Source organism: Ursus maritimus, unplaced genomic scaffold (genome assembly GCF_017311325.1).
Source record: "Ursus maritimus isolate PB19 unplaced genomic scaffold, ASM1731132v1 scaffold_4, whole genome shotgun sequence".
In the NCBI taxonomy this organism is placed as follows: Eukaryota; Metazoa; Chordata; class Mammalia; order Carnivora; family Ursidae; genus Ursus; species Ursus maritimus.
In genome coordinates, this window is record NW_024426552.1 from 90,032,838 (window position 1) to 90,050,893 (window position 18,056).

At 42.8% G+C, this 18,056-nt stretch overlaps 1 long non-coding RNA gene across 2 annotated transcripts; it reads left to right on the top strand.

The window, feature by feature from the left end:
- Nucleotides 1-1,320: 1,320 nt before the first annotated feature.
- On the top strand, nt 1,321-11,725 carry LOC121100512. Of its 2 annotated transcripts, none has more exons than XR_005832269.1 (3): nt 1,321-1,686; nt 7,010-7,192; nt 11,637-11,725. It is a non-coding gene; the product is annotated as an uncharacterized LOC121100512 (long non-coding RNA). The 2 variants fall into 2 exon arrangements; XR_005832268.1 differs by lacking the exon at nt 11,637-11,725 and adding an exon at nt 7,723-8,005.
- The last annotated feature ends 6,331 nt before the right edge of the window (nt 11,726-18,056 follow it).

Sequence of the window (18,056 nt, forward strand, 5' to 3'; positions counted from 1 at the left end):
ATTTTTCATGGGTTTCACTGTAGGAATAGGAAAAATGTAGTAAGATAAACATTAACTTTTGAGTCACCAGTGTACATGGTTTTCTTTGAGATAGAGTTAATGGAGAGCATACATGTTAGATTGGTTGTTTTCCTCAGATGGAGTCTCTCTAAAAAATAGTGACATTATCACTAACAAAAGGATAATTAATATCTTTGATCTTTTTAAGGGAAAAGGTTCCCATCTTTGCAATGTAATCCCGGAGTTCCAAAATCTCAAAGAACCTTTTCCCATACACGGTGCGGGAGAGCTGGTCTTCCTTATTTGTTGCTCGGATTCATTCCCAGCTGACATCGGATACAGCCGCGAGACCCTCTCTCTTTTGTGTGGGATCAGGCCGCATTAATTTGTGAGTTGTAAATACCCAAACTCTGTCCTAAAGATTAGCTTTAACTAAATCGCCCTGGGGACAAGAGATGAGGCATTCTTCCTCTACTTGCAGAATTTAAAAAAAAAAAAAAAGAAAAAGAAAAAGAAGAGAAAAGAAAGAATCTAAATTTCAAAAGGAACAGGAAGCAGCTTGTCCATAATAAATCACCAGCTAGCAAGTGTCTGCAGAGGAAAAGGTGGATATTAATAGAGGCGGCATTTTTCTTTCAGCAGAAAAGATCTTTCAGTGAATTTGGAACTGACAGCCTTGAAAACCTAGTCAGCTAAGAATTCGAATGCCACAAACTTGAGAAGAAATGTTATTGTGTTTTATATAGTTGAACATGCTTCTTCCTCTAATTGGGAGGTAGTTGCATTCAAATGTCCAAATCATCGACAGCATTTGTAAGCTCCGCACACGGGGAGCCCACAGTTCACTTTTTGTATATACGTCAAGGAGTTTGACTAATCCATTAATTATCAATGGAAAGAAAGCATCAATGGGAATAAAATTGTGGCATGACAAAGAGTTGTTCTCGGGACCCTGCATATAATTAAACAGAAATTTTTCTTAATGCATTATCATGTATTAGAAAGAAAAAGGCAATGGCCTGGGGGTCAGAAGATTTGTTCGTATGCCTTGCTTTACTGCTGCCAATGTAGAAACATGGTTAAACAAGCTAATCTCTCTGGATCTCAGTTTCCTGAACTGCTACGGGCGGGTGGTGATTGGAGAGGATTCTACGAGACTTTGGTTGACGTGCCAGTTACTACTGCTATTAACAATTATCCCAAATTGACTGGCATAAAACAAAAACCATTTTATTGTGCAAAAGATTCTGTGGGTTAGCTCTACAGGCTGGGCTCAGCTGGACAATTCTTTTGCTTCTCGGGGAAATTACTAAGGTCACTCAAAGGCACTCAGCTGGCAGTGAGATGGTCTCAAGGGTTCGAGACAACTTGATTCACTTTTTTTTTTTTTTCCCTTTTGGCAGAGATGAGCTCAGTCTGTTCTGGAACGTCCAGCAAGGTGGTTTCTTCAGCCTGGTGGTCTCAAGGTGGTCCAACTTTTTACATGGTAGCTGGCTTCTCCCAGAGTGAGCGTATTAAGAGAACCAAGTAGTTTCAACCTAGCCTTGGAAATCATACACCATCCTCTGCACTGCATTCTGTTCATCACAAGGCTGCTCGGGTTCAAGGGAGAAGGCTGTCCCACCTTTCGATGAGAGCAATGTCAAAGAATTTTGCAGCTGTATTTTAAAACCACCACACCCGCTTGTAAGTTCCCAAACATTATTGTTCATTACTCTTCTCCAACAATGTGTCCATTCCCATATTTCTCTCTTTCCTTCTTTCTTCCCTCCTTCCTTTCTTTTTTTCCTTCTGTCCTCCTTCAATCCTTCAGTCCTTCCGTTTTCATTCATTCATCAGATATTTTAGTCCCTACTCTGGGTCAGACATATCGAGTAGCCTACAGTAAAATTGAAGGGCGAAACAAACACAGAATCCCTGCCTTTGTGGACCTTACAGTCCAATGAGGGACACACACATGAATCAAATGCAGCCAAGTGTGTAATCACAAACTCTGTGAAAGAAAGGTGCAAGGATCTCTGTGGTTCCACAGTAGAGAGACCTGATTCAATCAGGGTGCAGGGAGGCTTTCGTGAGGAAGAAATGTTCACTTTGATATCTAAAGGATGTGTTGGAGTTGGCTAGGTGAATACATCCCACACAAGACTTCCTCTTGTTGCCCTGGAGCCCCTAAATCTTCTAATCTAGAAGGCCCTTTTTTCCCCTACCCTACTTAATTACTCGTTAGCAGTAGTTCGTTACGGAAGTTCCATGTTCGATATGGAGGATGTGGCCAGCCTCCTATTTGTCCGGATCCTTACGAACCTCTGCTGACTCCCTACTTTAGCTGAATAGAATCTGTAGGTTTAATGTGCCTTTGGGAGTGATCCATGTGCTGGCTCCATCCTAAGTTCCTGGCCTCGTCTCGCCTGTTCTCTTTGGATACCACGCTCAGCCATCCCAGGCTACTTGCTATTCCCAGGGCATGCATTAATTTTCATGCCTCTGTGCCTCTGTTCTCACTGAACTCTCCTTCTGAGATGACCTTCCCCTTTGCCTCCATCATTAAAATGTTTCTCATCTTTCTTGCTCCAGGGCCATCTCCCCTAGGAGGCTTTCCTAACCTCTGGGCATGATTACTCTGTCCTCAAAGTGTTCCCTGGCCCTTTACTGATACTTCTTTTCCATTCTGCTTTGTTAGCTGTTTCCTTACTGCCACTAAATTTTAAGATCCTTGAAGACAGGAATCCTTAAGAGATCATGCCTCTGTCCTCCAAAGTGCCTATCACTGTGCTTTTGCCATAGTAAGCATTCAATAATTGTTTGCAGAATAAATTGAATGAATGAATGAATGAATGAATGAATGAAATAAGTATCCTTTTAATCAGATGTTAAGGGTATAAAGTGCAGAGATCTCTGTTACCATTTTTTTTTTTTAGATTTTTTATTTATTTATTTGACAGAGATAGAGACAGCCAGCGAGAGAGGGAACACAAGCAGGGGGAGTGGGAGAGGAAGCAGGCTCATAGCAGAAGAGCCTGATGTGGGGCTCGATCCCACAATGCCGGGATCACGCCCTGAGCTGAAGGCAGACGCTTAACCGCTGTGCCACCCAGGCGCCCCTCTGTTACCATTTTTAGTCAGCATTTAGCATAGCAGATAGTACTCAATATTGATATTTCACTATAAATGACTGTGTTGCTTTCCTCTGTACATATTTTAAATATCACTGAACCTATTGAAATGTTTTGCACGCAATGCTGGTTACATTTTTAAACACTTCTGCCGAGTCATAAATTCTTCGGGACAGAAATTGCGTCTTCCCTTTATTTGTGTCTGTTATACTCCCAGATGTTTGTTTTATATATAAATCACTGATATGAAATAAAAATGTTGATAAACCACTTCCTAAGTTCACACGTTATTTGGATTCTTCTCACACGTATTATATACACATTGCTGTGCTAATATGTGACTGTGGGTACGAATGTAGGTGTACATTAAGACTTCGTGTCAATATTTTGCCATGGACTTGGATATGCTATGAGGAAAATGATCTATCCTGAAAAGCAACCGTGTCTAGTAGGTCTTTGCCATAACTTTCAGTAGGTCTCAAGCTTGTCGTTCAGTGTTGCCAATACACAGGTGTTACCTCTGGACTTGTTTGCATACTATGTATTGCTCTTTATTAGTTTTGAAGAGGATGATAATGATGACTATCTGTGTGGAGCGGTGTGGCCAAAGTACTGGAAGGAGAACTGGGTCATAAAATGCCAGATGATTAGAGCTACAAGGGGCTAGAAGTCTAGTAAGTCCAGCTCCTTTATTCTACAGATGGGGAAATTGAAACGCAAGTTCCAACTCTTGCCTTTGTACGTCACGGTGCTCAATTTTGGGTAGGCTGACATAAAAAAGGAGACTTCCTAGATTCAGGGAAGCACAAAGTTTATTGACTATTTTTTCCTCAGAGGGTCTCTTCCGAAGAGCACTGTTCAGGGACACACCTGTTGGATCCCAGTCAGAGCTTAGGAAGCACACACTTATTTATACCACACATGACATCATCCATCCATCTTGGAAGCCACAGAGCTCACCCCTGTTGGTTGTCAGCGGTTTCTAAGATGTCCCCTGATTTCATTGACCTCTGTGTGTCCTGGAGCCTTGACCTCTAAGGCTCCCTGGTGCCAGAATGTCTGCAGCCGTAGGATCAAAGACCCTCAGGGGAAAAATCCACTCCTAACTGAGATGAAATGGAGTGAGTTATTAGGAAAACTAGCTATATGTCCCAGAACCCTTGTTCATCTGGAAAATGCTTGAACTGTATCCCGAATATAAACACCAAGCCGTAAGACCTAAACACAGCACAAGCCAGAGACCGAGTCTCCTGCCTGCCAGGCCAGAGCCACATTCCACCTGCCCTTCTAAATGACTGGATGTGCCTGGCGCATAATAAATGCTTTATGAATACCCTGCGAAATAAATGAATGAAGGAGGTGGCATGTAAGTAAACATACAAATACCGCAAAATTGCTAAGCACAACAGATCAGGTGAGAAGTTACCCATTTTAAAACAGTAGGTTAGATATTGAAGTGGAAGTCCCGAAATTGAATCTAAATTCTGTCTCCGGCTTCCTAGCAAGCAGAGCAAAAAGGGCAATGCAGTGGGCTTCACCTAGTTCTCACTGTGGAAGAGAACACAGCATTACCCGGCATCACGTACTTTTCTATCTCTGAGACAAATGAGTCCTGTGGGAAATCTTCCTACGACACTGAGGTGTCGCTTGTGTCTTGAGGACATGTGAGGAGTCTTCCTTCGTGGGCAGCCGCACTGATGGCTTGCAACAGTTTGGTAATACCCGCCCCAGTTGGTGTTGTCCAAAGTCTTCGCTTGGGGAGAGTAACTCCATTTTGGTTGCCGTCCCCTGGCTGCTTGTAACTGCCGTTTCTTCCCAATCCTTAGCCAGACCCCTCTGTTTGAAGAGGAACCTCAGAGCATTCTTAAAATATTTTCTAAGCCCTCTTTACTTACACATGCCCTTCCTCCGCTAGCCTTAGAGAGCTGGATGCTAGGATATTTTCGCAGTCTTCTATACTTAGTATGGCTTATAATCCTTGGCCATGTTATCTCAGGCGCCCCCTTAAGAATCCCTTCACAAATAGAGTAACCCGAGTAGAATAAAATCCTCGCTGATTGATTGATCTGAGACCTGCAGTGCGCTCAGCCCCATCCTGCTCTATAGCTCTCTGCTCCGGCTCCCTCCCGGCCAGTCTGTCTGTGCCATTTCGATGTTTTCTCCCACCGCTGGCTAAGCTCCATCGTTTTCCTTCTGTTGTTCACTGTGTCTGTAATAGCGGCCGGCTCCCTATCAGTGGTCGTAATTCAGATTTGAGCTTATCTCCCTCGTGCTATTTGCCAAACAAAGCCCGTGAGGGGTTGCGCTTTTTAAATGTGCTTTTTAACACTGGCCTGTATTTCTTTTAGTCCCAGAATTTAAGAGCTAAAGGGACCGTACAATTATTTGGCTCCTCCGTTTTATAGATGAGAAAACTAAGACCAAAAAAGGTGAAATGATTTGCTTTCCAGTCCTTCGCCTGGGAAGTATTGAACCTGAGTAGTCGTTGTGGTGTTTATCTCTGTATCATCTCTGTTTTGTCAACGAGGAGATTTCATTTCCTGAGTCATTGCACCTGGTCCTCTGGCGATCCCTCCACATATTCTTAATCAATAATCAGGGACTGAACTAAGTGAAACAATATATCATGGTTTAGTTTGTATTCTACTTCAACCCAAAAAGAACTAAGGAAATTAACAAATAAATACAGAAAGCCGTTCAGGCATTTGGTTTGTTCATTGCAGACTTGATAACAAGAGTTTTTTCCTTGGTCTATAGCCATCTTATCATTATAGCGTATTGATTACAAATACCTTTAAAAAAAAATCTAATTCCGACAATTCTTTCTCCTAAAACATGTGTTTTAGATACTATGATTTTAAAGAGCCATTATAAAGGAAAGAATCTAACCACATAGTAAGTTCCCTCATCTAGGAGGCCAAATGGGCAATGACAGACTTGCTTATCCGAAGTGGATTTATGGAATAGAAAAACAATTCAGTCTTTGCAGAAGCTTCCACAAACAGGAGATGTGAGAAGTGTTCGGAACAAAGAAGGGGTCATCCCTAAAAAAACAGGAAGCTTTGATCTTTCTCCTCGCCTCGAGCAAGGTGAAAGGGTACAGTCTTCAGCAAGTCTGATCTGTGTTTTCAGGTGAAATGACACTTCCAACACGTACGGGCAAGCAGAAGTTTCCTCAAACGGTGAAAAATACAGGCCCCAGATCTTGTGACTCTACAAATGTACCAAATGTAAAAGAAATCCCTGTTTTCCTCGGAAGTTTGACTATAGGAAATAACGAGGCCTTAAAAAGGGAGTGATTAGATAGTGTAAGAATGCAAATTTGGCAGAGTAGTAAAACCCCAGTAATTTCGGACATTTTACATTCTATACTCCTTTCTAGGCATGTTATGCTTCCCAGGTTGTAACCACTGATACTTTGAAAGACTTTGGAAACAGTTACTCACTTATGAAGACCCCACATGTCTGAGGGAACAGCCAGAGGGTAATGAGGAAAGGTGTGACAACTGCCTTGTGTTTTTGACTCATCCTAAAGGAATGTATTAGGTCTTCAGATATTGGTGAACTTTCCCAGAGATAGCGTATTTGTCACTGCAAGCTGCATCCAGTTACAGTGTAATGATTTGAAGAGGCACTCCCAACTTGGGGGCGCTGCGTAAACTGTGTCTCAAAGCATCCCTGATGCCTAGCCACTCAACGGCCATAGAGAGCTTAAACCTGTCTGGCAAACTTAGCAGAGTATCTAGAAGCATTGCTTCTGGCAGATAAATCCATCACGGATAGTAGGACTTTACATTTCTGAAGTCATACTGTTTGATTTTTTTGTCGTTGAGACCTCTCCTGGTGACTCTCCTCTGACATCAACGTGACTCAGTATGAATTTTGTTTTGAAACAGACAAAGGAAGCATCAGGAAGCTGTTCTCTTGTCTTATCTGCAGTCATGGCTTGGCAGATTCCATGAACTCCCGAGGCGATCCAAGCAGGGCGACAGACAGAAGAAAAATGACAGAAAGTTCTAAGTCTGGACTCCTCCTTCTGTGCTTTATGGGGCAGACCTGAGGTCTCCAGAAGAGGCACGGTAAGTAAATCAGGCAATCAATGCTTAGTCCCAGGCAGCACTGCCCAGGCACCAGCCACTAGAACTCACACAGATGCAGAAACCAGGACCCGAGTTACAAGGCCACGGATGCAAAAGCAAGGACAGTTTGATGTGGAGTCCCAGGACTAGCGCCAGCCCTTAAATTTCTTCTTGCCTGGATTCAGGTCTCTAACTCGGTCTTAAGGGCTGGAGCAGCTGTGTCTGTATGGGAGTCCAGAGCAGCGTCTACCATATTGGGGGCCAGGCGCGCCGTTACGGTATTATAGTTATAGCATAAAATTACTTGGCCAGGTTGGAACCCAGCTCAGCGCTGCTACTCACCAAGCCATGTTCCTCACACAGCCTGTGGGGGTTCATGGGCAGCACCTGTTTATAAGTCCCCCCTCCCCAAAGGCTCTGTATGGGCTGGGGTGATACTGCCAGGAGACTCATTTGCCCAGAATTCAGAACCAGGCGGGTCCTCAAATGGGCACATCTGGAGACTCCTCTGAAAGATGTTACACCTGCAGCTATAGAGACACCCAGGACTGAAAGCAGAAGACGAATTCATCATTCGACTTAAACCTGGGTCTGTTACAAGACCATCCATCCATCACTGGCGGTGAGACGTGCGCATGCATCAGAAAAAGGCAGATCTAGTGCTCCACCAGCAAGCGTGGTTCGCGATCAGAGAGTGAGCCAGATTTGAACCCTGGCTCTTCCCTTCGGCCAACACGAACAACCATCCCTTGTGCCTCTGCCTGCATGTCGCTTTTAATAATAAATCTGGAAACTGTCTTGTGAATGGCAAAATTGCATATGTTGTGTTTAAAAGCATTAATTGCTTTAACAGTTAAAATATTTCACAATTTTTCAACTAAATTCTAGCACATCTTCATTTTAAATACATCAGGACTGCCGCAAATTAAAGTGGCTTGGGTCTCTCTCTCTCTCTCTGACCTCTGAGAAGCCCCAGACAAGGGGCAGGAGGGAGGGAGGCAGGAGCTGGAGTGAGGGAGGCCTGACACCTTCCACAGCAGGGAACTAAGGCTGCCTGTCAGCTCGAATCATTTTCCTGTAGGAAATGTCATTGCATCATTGCATTGTAAGAAAGTGATGTCAGAGTGTGGGGCCCTGATCCACTTCCTGACTTTTAACCTGAGTCTTGTAACCTTTTTCAGCTGTGCTGCACCCAGAGAAAATGAAACACATTGAAATGTAAAGGCCAGCGTGTCTCATAAAGGCCTTTGAGGCCCCAAGGGTGGGGTTCACTTCTACACCTATATTAATGATCAGAACACAGTTTTGTTTGGGTATCACATCCTGGATATGACACGGACCTAGTAGCTAGGAAAGTAAATGGAAAAGAAATAGTGTTCAGGATGTGCCTGTAATTTCTTGGCAGAATCCCTTCCTTTTTCCTAGATTGGGTTTAATTAGCGGGGACAATGCTAAATTTAATTAGGATGCATTGCTTCGTTTTTGTGGTAGTGGCGCTTTTGTTGTTAAACTCTCTGTGAAAATGAAAAATGGTTCCTGAACTGATATTTTAAATCTTACACACGGCATTTGTGTCTCTGTATCTTAGGATTGGTTACAACCCCAGCCTAAATGACATTATTAAGCTATTTCCTGGAATGTCAAGGGCTGAAATCGCCCTGTCAAGAGCGACTCTGTTCTTTCAGGGATTTCAGAGAGCAAGGGCTCGGATTGCATTCTTGCTCTGTTATTATAAGTTTTTGCCTGGCAGGAAACCACTGGGTCTCAGATAATTTGCATATATCCAATGAGAGTGATCCACTGTTCTATGGAGGTTTTCAAGATTGCATGACAACACTGTGGAAGAATCTCATATGGAGAAAGGGGATTTTTCCCCCCTTTCCCTAAGCCCCATTTTAAATAGTTTCCTTCCCACAAGCTGATGTGTCCACATTCAAAGAGTTATAAGTAACCCAGTCTATTTTTCTACCTCGGCCTCTGTCACTAGTCCAGTAATATCATCAACCACACAAAACTGGAAACAGGCTGTTTGAAAGTAAAGGTGCCTTATTCCTTCCGGAAGGCCTGTAGAGCAGACTGTTTTTGGCCTGTGATGGTGAACATTAACAATTTACTTCTCCCCAGCAAGGGCATAGTAAAATGTCTGCACATTTCTTTGTGAAAGCAAGGGCAAGAAATAACCCAAAAATAACATATTTCTTGATGACTGAATATAATTTTTAACACGTTATACATGGGATCCCAGTTAACCTAAAGCACTTGGTCTTAGGCCACTTCACTTATGAATCAGTTTGGGATCTTCAGAACTGTGCACACTTTACTGAGCACGAAAGTTCTGGGAAGCAATCACTGCACCTCGCTGGTCCCACGGTTGGTGCCGTAGCAGCCGGAATGCCAACTCTTGACAGAATGTCCGATGGTCACCTTAAACCCTTTCAGAACAGAGAGGCATACAACTGAGAAAGGAAAATGGAAGTAAATAAATAAATAGCCAGGCACTCAGTACTGGGGAGAAATGCTTCAGTAAGGTTAAAATGAATTCAGACAGTATACTGAGAAAATTTAAATCCTTACTTGTGTAATCACCAGGCCCAGAACTAGACGTCTTGTAGCTTCATTAAGTGACAGATGAACATGGGTTGATTGAAGAGTTGAGGTCTGGGTGGCACCTACAGGACTTCCAGACGCCAATGATTGAGCTGTGTGTCCTGGAACATGTCATTAAGCTTCTCTACATATCACAGTTTTCATGATATGTCTGAAATTTTCATTCTGTACTTGTGCATTCTCAAATGAATGGACTCTATAGAGGCTGATATCCAAAGGCGTCTAATGTGCTGAGTTGAATCAAGAACACTAGACACTATTTTTGTGCTTAAATAGTGTTAGATTTTCTGCTGTGTGGTTTACCTCTATAGTGAAATTGAATTCTCTCAGCAAGACTGGGAGTTAGCTATCTTCATCAGTGCCATCAGACCGGGGAGGGACTGAGGCTCTTGCCTAAGCCCAAAAGAAGGCCAGGATTTGAAACCAGATGTTTCTCATTCTGAAGTCTCACCCCCTTTCTGCTACCCTCCACCGGTGCTTCTCAAACGTTAGCATGCATCAGAATCACCAGGAGGAGGGCTTCCTGACACAGACTGTTGGGACCCAACCCTCAAGTTTCCAGTTCATACAAGTTCCTGGGTGAGGTTGATGCTGCTGGCATGGGAATCACATGTGAGAACCAATGTGCTGTATTATTAAGAGTTGCAGGCATAGAGACATAGAGACTCTTAAGAATATATGACATAGAGGGACACCTGGGTGGCTCAGGCAGTTGGCAGATGACTCTTGATTTCGTCTCAGGTCATGATCTCAGGGTCGTGAGATCGAGCCCCAAGTGGAGCTCTGTGCTCAGTGGGGAGTCTGCTTGAAATTCTCTCTCCCTCTCCCTCTGTCCCTCCCCGGCTCGTGCCCTTCCTCTTTCTCTCTCTCTCTCTCAAATAAATAAATAAATCTTTTTAAAAAAAGAATATATGACATCGAGAATATAAGAAGTAAATCTCTGGCCAGATTAAGAAAGACCTCTGACATTTTTTTTTTTTTAAGATTTTATTTTTGAGTAATCTCTACATACAACATGGGGCTTGAACTCACAACCCTGACATCAAGAGTTTCATGCTCTACCGACTGAGCCAGCTGGGCACCCTAGCTTTACCTTTAAAGCCACATAACAGCTGAATGAGTTTCCCTCTTGGGAATGGTTCAGCTGTCAGGGGCGTTTAGATCTTGGGACATTTGACAAGAAGTTGGCTCAGAGGACAGCTAAGGTCCCTTCTAACTATTAAACTGTCATGAGTGCCATACAGAGAGCCCAGGAGGGAGGGTCATTCTCCCCCTGCAGAAGAACCTTCTCGTTATGGGCACTATTTCATGTTTTAATTGTACCGGAAGATCTACAGTTGCCTTGGTAATGGCAATGACGAAATGCTGAGAAAAATGGTTCCTTAGTGTAGGTAAGAATATAGGATTATAGTTTAATAAAACATCACACAGGGACAAGAAGAATTTAAAGAAAACATCCATTCACTCCAAATTTATATTTCAGATTTTAAAATTTCTATGACAATGATGATAAAATTTCAATTTTTAAAATCATAACAGGTAAATCAGAAAAACAATAAGAGGGGTTAACAATCTAAAAGGGCTGCAATGAACTATTCTCTCAATTTTTTATTTCATAAGACCTTAGAGGAAAAAGTTTGAGGATAAAATTATTTTGCAAATATTTCAAAATAATGGCCACGAATATAACAAATTTAAGAGGAACACTGCTTCAAATTTATTGTCCATTCTTTTGACCCTAGGAAGAAAAAAAATGAAGTAGTGTTTATTTCTACAATTTATCAAAGAAAATAGAGTGTCACTTCTGACATTTAATTTAGCCTTTTTTATGTCACAGGAACCCAATGAAGGATGATTCAAGTAACAGCAACATGGTACCATTTAAGGATTTAAGAGGAATCACCAGAGAGAACAATATTGGCGATGTTGGTGGAGGGGGATGGCAGAAAAATATAAAAAAGAAATAGATGTGTAATAAAATATCTGGCATAAGCATAAAGCAATTCAGAAGAACCATTACTTTTGTGGGCAGGGACTGTCTAAGGAAGTGAGGGATCTCTCCATTGAATATCCTTTTTGGTCATTTGCTATTTGTTTTGTCTGGTTTGGGTTGGTTTGGGGCTCTTTGAAAATTAACAGAGGGTTAAAGGGTACTTTCTAAAATCTTCAAATGAGAGCCAAGAATTTAAATTTGATTAGAAGTAAGGGGAAGAAAGCAAGCATTTCTTGAGCAACTATCAAGTGTCAAGCCTGTGTAAGGCTCTCACTAGTCATTATGCCATTTCATATGGCAACATGTGAGGTACATTTTGTCTCTTAGGTGCAAAGAGGTTCAATATTGATTTGCTCAAGCCTGCTCGGTGGTAGGTGATGAAGGAAACGATTATACCTCAAACCGTCTGACTTCGAACGTACCATGGCATATCAGGTTCTCCATGTGTCATAAATAATGCTGAACCCAATGCGTCTTCAATAAGGCACCATTCCTTGGTATGGAAATTCAAATCGACTTTTCCTCTGTTTCCCTTCCTGCAGATTCCTCTTGGATTCCATGACCACAGTAAATATTCCCCTACGATGTGTGAATTGTTTTTAAATTTGAAACATTCCTGACATAGACATTTATGTAAGATTTTAGCTATGGCTAGGAAGCCATAAGAGTGACATCTAGTATTGCAGCCTGCCACTCTGCTACTCTTTTGACCCCCACACTCCCAGTCGCACCTTTTCTGCTCACCTTAGTCCATATTCTTGGAGAGGAGCTGCGCACACATGAATGTCACATGAAGGAGCTTGGCTGTGTCTTGAGTGTTAAGGGGAGCCACATAAGGATATAATGAGATAATATTTATTACTTATACTATTAGTATAAAATAATATTTATTACTTATACTATTACTATTACTCCACAGGAGAGTAATAAGAGCAGATTTGGACTTGAGAGAGCTCATTCCAGAGCCTGTGTGGAGGATACTTCTTAAGAAAGACGAGATTGGAAACAAAGCTATCTGAGGGAGAGAAGATGGAGAGCTGAACCAGGGCCATCCCAGTCATACAGAGAAAGGGGGACACAGGGAATAAATATTTAAGAGGTGCTATTGCCAGGATATGGTGATCCACTCAGGGGTCAGGGGTCGAGGGTGACTCTAGGTGTTAGGCTTGTCCGGAGTGTCATGAGTGCTGGCAATCGAGCTGGAGATGCAGGGAGATGAGCAGGTGTTGGGGACAAGGAGATCATCAGCTCCATTATAAACGTCTTGAGATTGATGTGTCTGTAGGACACCCAGGAGAGTATCCAGAAAATAGTCCAATGTAGAGCTCAATAGAGCAGGAGAAGGGACTGGGCTGCAAATATGGATGTGTGGGGTATCAGCCCAAAGGTGATAACTGAGGCCACCAGCCTTTAAGGAGTGAGCAGAGCAAAGGAGCCTTCAGATAGGCTGAGGAGGTAAAGCCTTGGAAAAGGAAGAAAACCAAAGCAAATGGTGGGTGGAAGTCAAAGGGGAGAGGATTTCATGAAGAAAGTGGTCAATAGTTTCAAAGGCTGTGGAGAGGTCAAGGAAAACACAGATCGAAAAGACTCCATTGGGCTTGGCTATGTACAGGTGTTCGTTGACAATCTTCGCCATGGGAGCATCAGGAGAAGAAAAGGAGAGATAAGCTGTTAAATGTAGCCTAGATCGAAACTGTCTTATAGCACGTGCTCTTGTTATGAACTAGGCTTGTTATGGACTCAAAGCAAAGCTTCATTTGTATCTGAAGCCGTGGAGTGTCCTGTGGCAAGCTTCCGTACCTCATTGGCTAGAATCCCAGGCAGAAATCGTCTTAATGCCTTCTATTAGGTTCTTAAAACGGCTTTTTATTAATGATGAGATGTGAAACTGAATTAACCTTAAGTGACAAGAGTAGGACTCACACATTAAATCCAATCATTCTGTCTTGTCTTGGTCAAGAAACCCCTTTATAGTTCCCTGGGCTCCTTCCTTGTCCCACATGCTAACTGCTACTAAGTCCTGTTGATTCTACCTTCTGGTTTTTTTTAAAGATTGTATTTATCTATTTTTGCACACACGTGCACATGCGAGAGAGAGAGAGAGCAGGAACAGGGGGAAGGGGCGCAGGAACAGAGGGAAAAGCAGACTCCCCGCTGAGCAGGGAGCCAGATGTGGGACTCCATCCCAGGACCCTGGGATCATGACCTGAGCTGAAGGTAGATGCTTAACCAACTGAGCCACCCAGGCGCCTCTGATTCTACCTTCTAAATATCTCTCAAATGCATCACCTCTTCTCCATGCCCACTAGCACTATCTAATTCAAACCTCATTATTCCTCATCTGGGCTCTTGGTCCTCCTGGCCCAGGTGACAATTCCCCTCGGTTCCTATAAGTCAGTGGAGGACCAGGCTATGTCTGTCTCCACCTTTAGCCTTTAGCACAGTATCTGGCACATAATATATGCTCAGTAAATGTTGAGAGGCAAGTATAAGTAATGAATGTTGTATTTAGGGCTTTGGAGGCATATTGCTCAACACATGACAAGAGGAAAGTCACATACTAGTGAACACGAGATATTCCTCTTGTCAAATAGGTATGAATTACCAGCCAGTACCTAGTAATTCTATTGCTTTAAGTAGCAGCTTTCTTTCTCATCCATGACACTAGGTTAATTATATGAAACAAGAGAAAAAAACATTTGGAACAATATTTGTGCAAATAAACTGGAGTTTTAAGTTCGTCACTTATTTAGAAATACAATGGTAAGTTCTGCAACAACACAGATGGATCTAGAGAATGTAATGCTAAGGGAAATAGGTCAATCAGAGAAAGACAAATACCATCAATATCACTCATATGTTGGATTTAAGAAACAGAAGAAACAAAAAAATGAGACAAATGAAAAAAACAGACCCTTAAGCACAGAACAAACTGGTGGCTGCCAGAGGAGGGTGGGTGGTGGAGTGGGTAAAATAGATATAGGGGGACAAGAGTACAAAGAGTACATTTTCTTGCTGAACACTGAGAAATGTATAGAATTGTTGAATCCTTATATCATACACCTAAAATTAATATAACACTGTATGTCAGTTATACTCAAATAATTAAAAAAGAAAGACAACCAACAAGATAATTCTGGTTGGTTTGATATGAGATTGATTTTTTTTTTTTTTGAGAGAGAGAGAGAGAGTGCAAGTGGGGAATGGCAAAGGGAGAAGGAGAGACAGAATCTTAAGAAGGCTCCATGCCAAATGCAGAGCCCTTTGTGGGGCTTGATCTCATGACCCTGAGATCATGACCTGAGCCAAAATCAAGAGTGCGATGCTTAACCCACTGAGTCACCCAGGCACCCCAATAGATTGACTACTGAGCAAAGAAAATGGTTTTTCTAAAATGATTCAAGTGATCCGTGTATCTGTAACAACTCTCATACTCGTCTCGTTTGAGTAATATTGTTGGCATATATTGCTTCTTGAGCTAGCAGAGTAAAGGCAGTGTGATGTACCCCAAGGACGTACTGGTAAGGCTTAGGACAAGTAAAGAGCCACTCCTTGCTACTAACAGTCCTCCCTTCTGAATGTTAATCTTCTCCAGTGGAATAAAGTTTTATTTGAAAACCACAGACTGAGAAGCCCCTGAGTGGCTCAGTCAGTTAAACATCTGACATGGGCTCAGGTCATGATCTCAGGGTCCTGGGATTGAGCCCCAAGTTGGGCTCCCTGCTCAGTGAGGAGCCTGCTTCTCCCTCTCCCTCTATCCTTCCCCCTACTCGTGTGCTCTTGCAAATAAATAAATAAAATCAGAAAGAAAAAAAGAAAGGAAGAAAAAGAAAGAAAGAAAGAAAGAAAGAAAGAAAGAAAGAAAGAAAGAAAGAAAGAAGAAAGAAAGAAAGAAAGAAAGAAAGAAAGAAAGAAAGAAAGAAGGAAAGAAAAGAAAGAACGAAAATCACAGACTGCAGCAGAGCTGGAAAGCTTTTTGGATGTGCCTGGCCAAGCCCTGCGGTCTTAGATGAGGAGGCTCAAGTTTGCAACTACGGACGCACGCAGGGGTGAACCGCGGCCTTGTCCACAGCCCCCGGCTTGTAGGGCCAGTCTGGGAGGGGAAGTGACATTGTGTCATTCCTCACCCCTCACAGCCTTCGTTGTGTTTGACCCTAATGACTTCGTCTGTTTCTCTCTCTTTCCTGGGGGAATGAACCCTGTAACACCCAGTAACAACCACTGCATGTTCTCCTGGTTAATTAATACAGTGAGAAGAGTCCCACCAACATTGTTACTTTCCTAAATGGTTTGTGTTCACATATTAGCACCATCATGGCCATTCTGAAATATTCACTAGTATTAATTCAGTTTTCTTTGTTGAAACTGAATTTATAGGATTATAGAGAATGGAGGCTTCTGATTTCTACTTAAGTTTCTGCCCTTTTATAAAGCCAAAATTCCTTCAGTGTGTGTTTTTTTTTTAAAGATTTTATTTATTTATTTGAGAGAGAGAGAACACAGAGGAGAGTGAGAGGAAGAAGCTGAGTCCTTGCTGAGTGGAGAGCCTGATGCTGGACTCGATCCCAGGACGCTGAGATCATGACCTGAGCCAAAGGCAGACGCTTAACCTACTGAGCCACCCAGGCGTCCCATAACAATACCATTTTAGATTAAAAGTAAGGAGCAGGGGGAAAAAACCCAGCAGGACATTTTATATTAAAAGATTAAGCCGGCTGAACGTCAAAAGGAAAATATGCTGATGAGCACAATGATTATAAGTAAAAACTGACAAGAAGCAGTTGTCCACTTCCCTCCTCACCTATTGCTTCTGTTCTGACGAAATGCCAAGCTTATTTTAACACATCACGGTAGACACTTTGGTCTCATTTCCTCTCTTCCTACGTTGCTATCATCCTTGGTGTGGTCTCACTGATTAAATGAAATGAAAAGATTCTGGAAAAAAAATACCTTCCATTTCTAATTTTTTGTCTGTGAGAAACATAAGAAAGACTGTCCACAAAACGCATGCCTATGCAAAGCCACGTGGATCCTGTAAAACTGAAGAAACACCGCCTATGAGGTGTGGGCCAGCAGTGAGGGCCTGGCCTCCGGACCCTTTGAGCCTGGGAGCGAATCCTGACTCCCCCTGACCAGCTCAATGTTGTCCTCCATGAAAACGGGGCTGATGAGCTTTGCAGGGCAGTGAGGAATGAAGGAGGTGAAGCCCCGACAAGTATTCACTGCCCAATAAATAGTCCCCACAATTACGCTGCCCTCCGCAGGCTCATGTCACCACCATCATTACTCCAGACGACATCATGAGCTGAAGGCAATGCTAATGCCCCGAACCGCAATTATCTTTCTGGATTCTGATTTTTCTGTTGACCACTTCGAGGAGACCACATAAAGGAACTTGTGAGGAAGAAATACAGTGGATGCTGACTGTTGTGTGGTCCTGCTTGAGGTTTACTTGAATCTCCCCGTGGGGATTTAGTTCCCAGAAGCACCAGAGAGACCTTGCTAAAGCCCCACATGAGGTCTCAGACCTTTAGAATGAGAGTCAGAGATGAATTTGTTTCAAAACACATTTCTACTGCTAATGATACAGGGTACATTTGCTGGAAGATTTGGGGCCAGTGTATTTCCGCAAATTTGTCTTTTGTTTGGAGGAAGAGGCTGTTCCGCTGGTAAATATTCTGTCCTCCTATGTTTTTGAACTGTTTAAAGGGTTTACCTACATCTGTTATGGGAACTAAATATTTCCCAATTCATTGAAAAAAAAAGGAAAGGAAGAAAACCACTGTATCACATGATAAGGGGGAAAATATTTTCTTTCCCCTTTCATTAAAAAAAAAAAAAAAAAGCAAAACCCCAAACATAACAATGAATAATGAAAGGAAAACAGACGGAGCCGTTCCATTCGTCGGAGGAGGGGCAGAGTAGCTGCAGGGGACAGCTGCGGCGCGTCTGGTGTCCCAATTCTTTCCTTTCCCGTCCCTTTATTACTTACTGGACCAAGAATGTAGACAATTTCGGCTATGGTTGTTTTGCGTTTTAGTTTCTCGACTTAATCCTATGTGGTGCCCCTTTGCCCCCTGCACTGAGTCCTAAGCCGACAGGGTCACTTGAGCGTGCTGCACAGAGCCACACAAGGGGGGCTCCTATTCCTTTTCCAGTTCCACCTCTTCCCATGAGGCTCTGGAAATCTGGAAGGGCTCGCGGTCTTAGCCTGGGCTGCTATCACGGATACCATAGGCTGGGTGCCTTAACAACAACCATTTC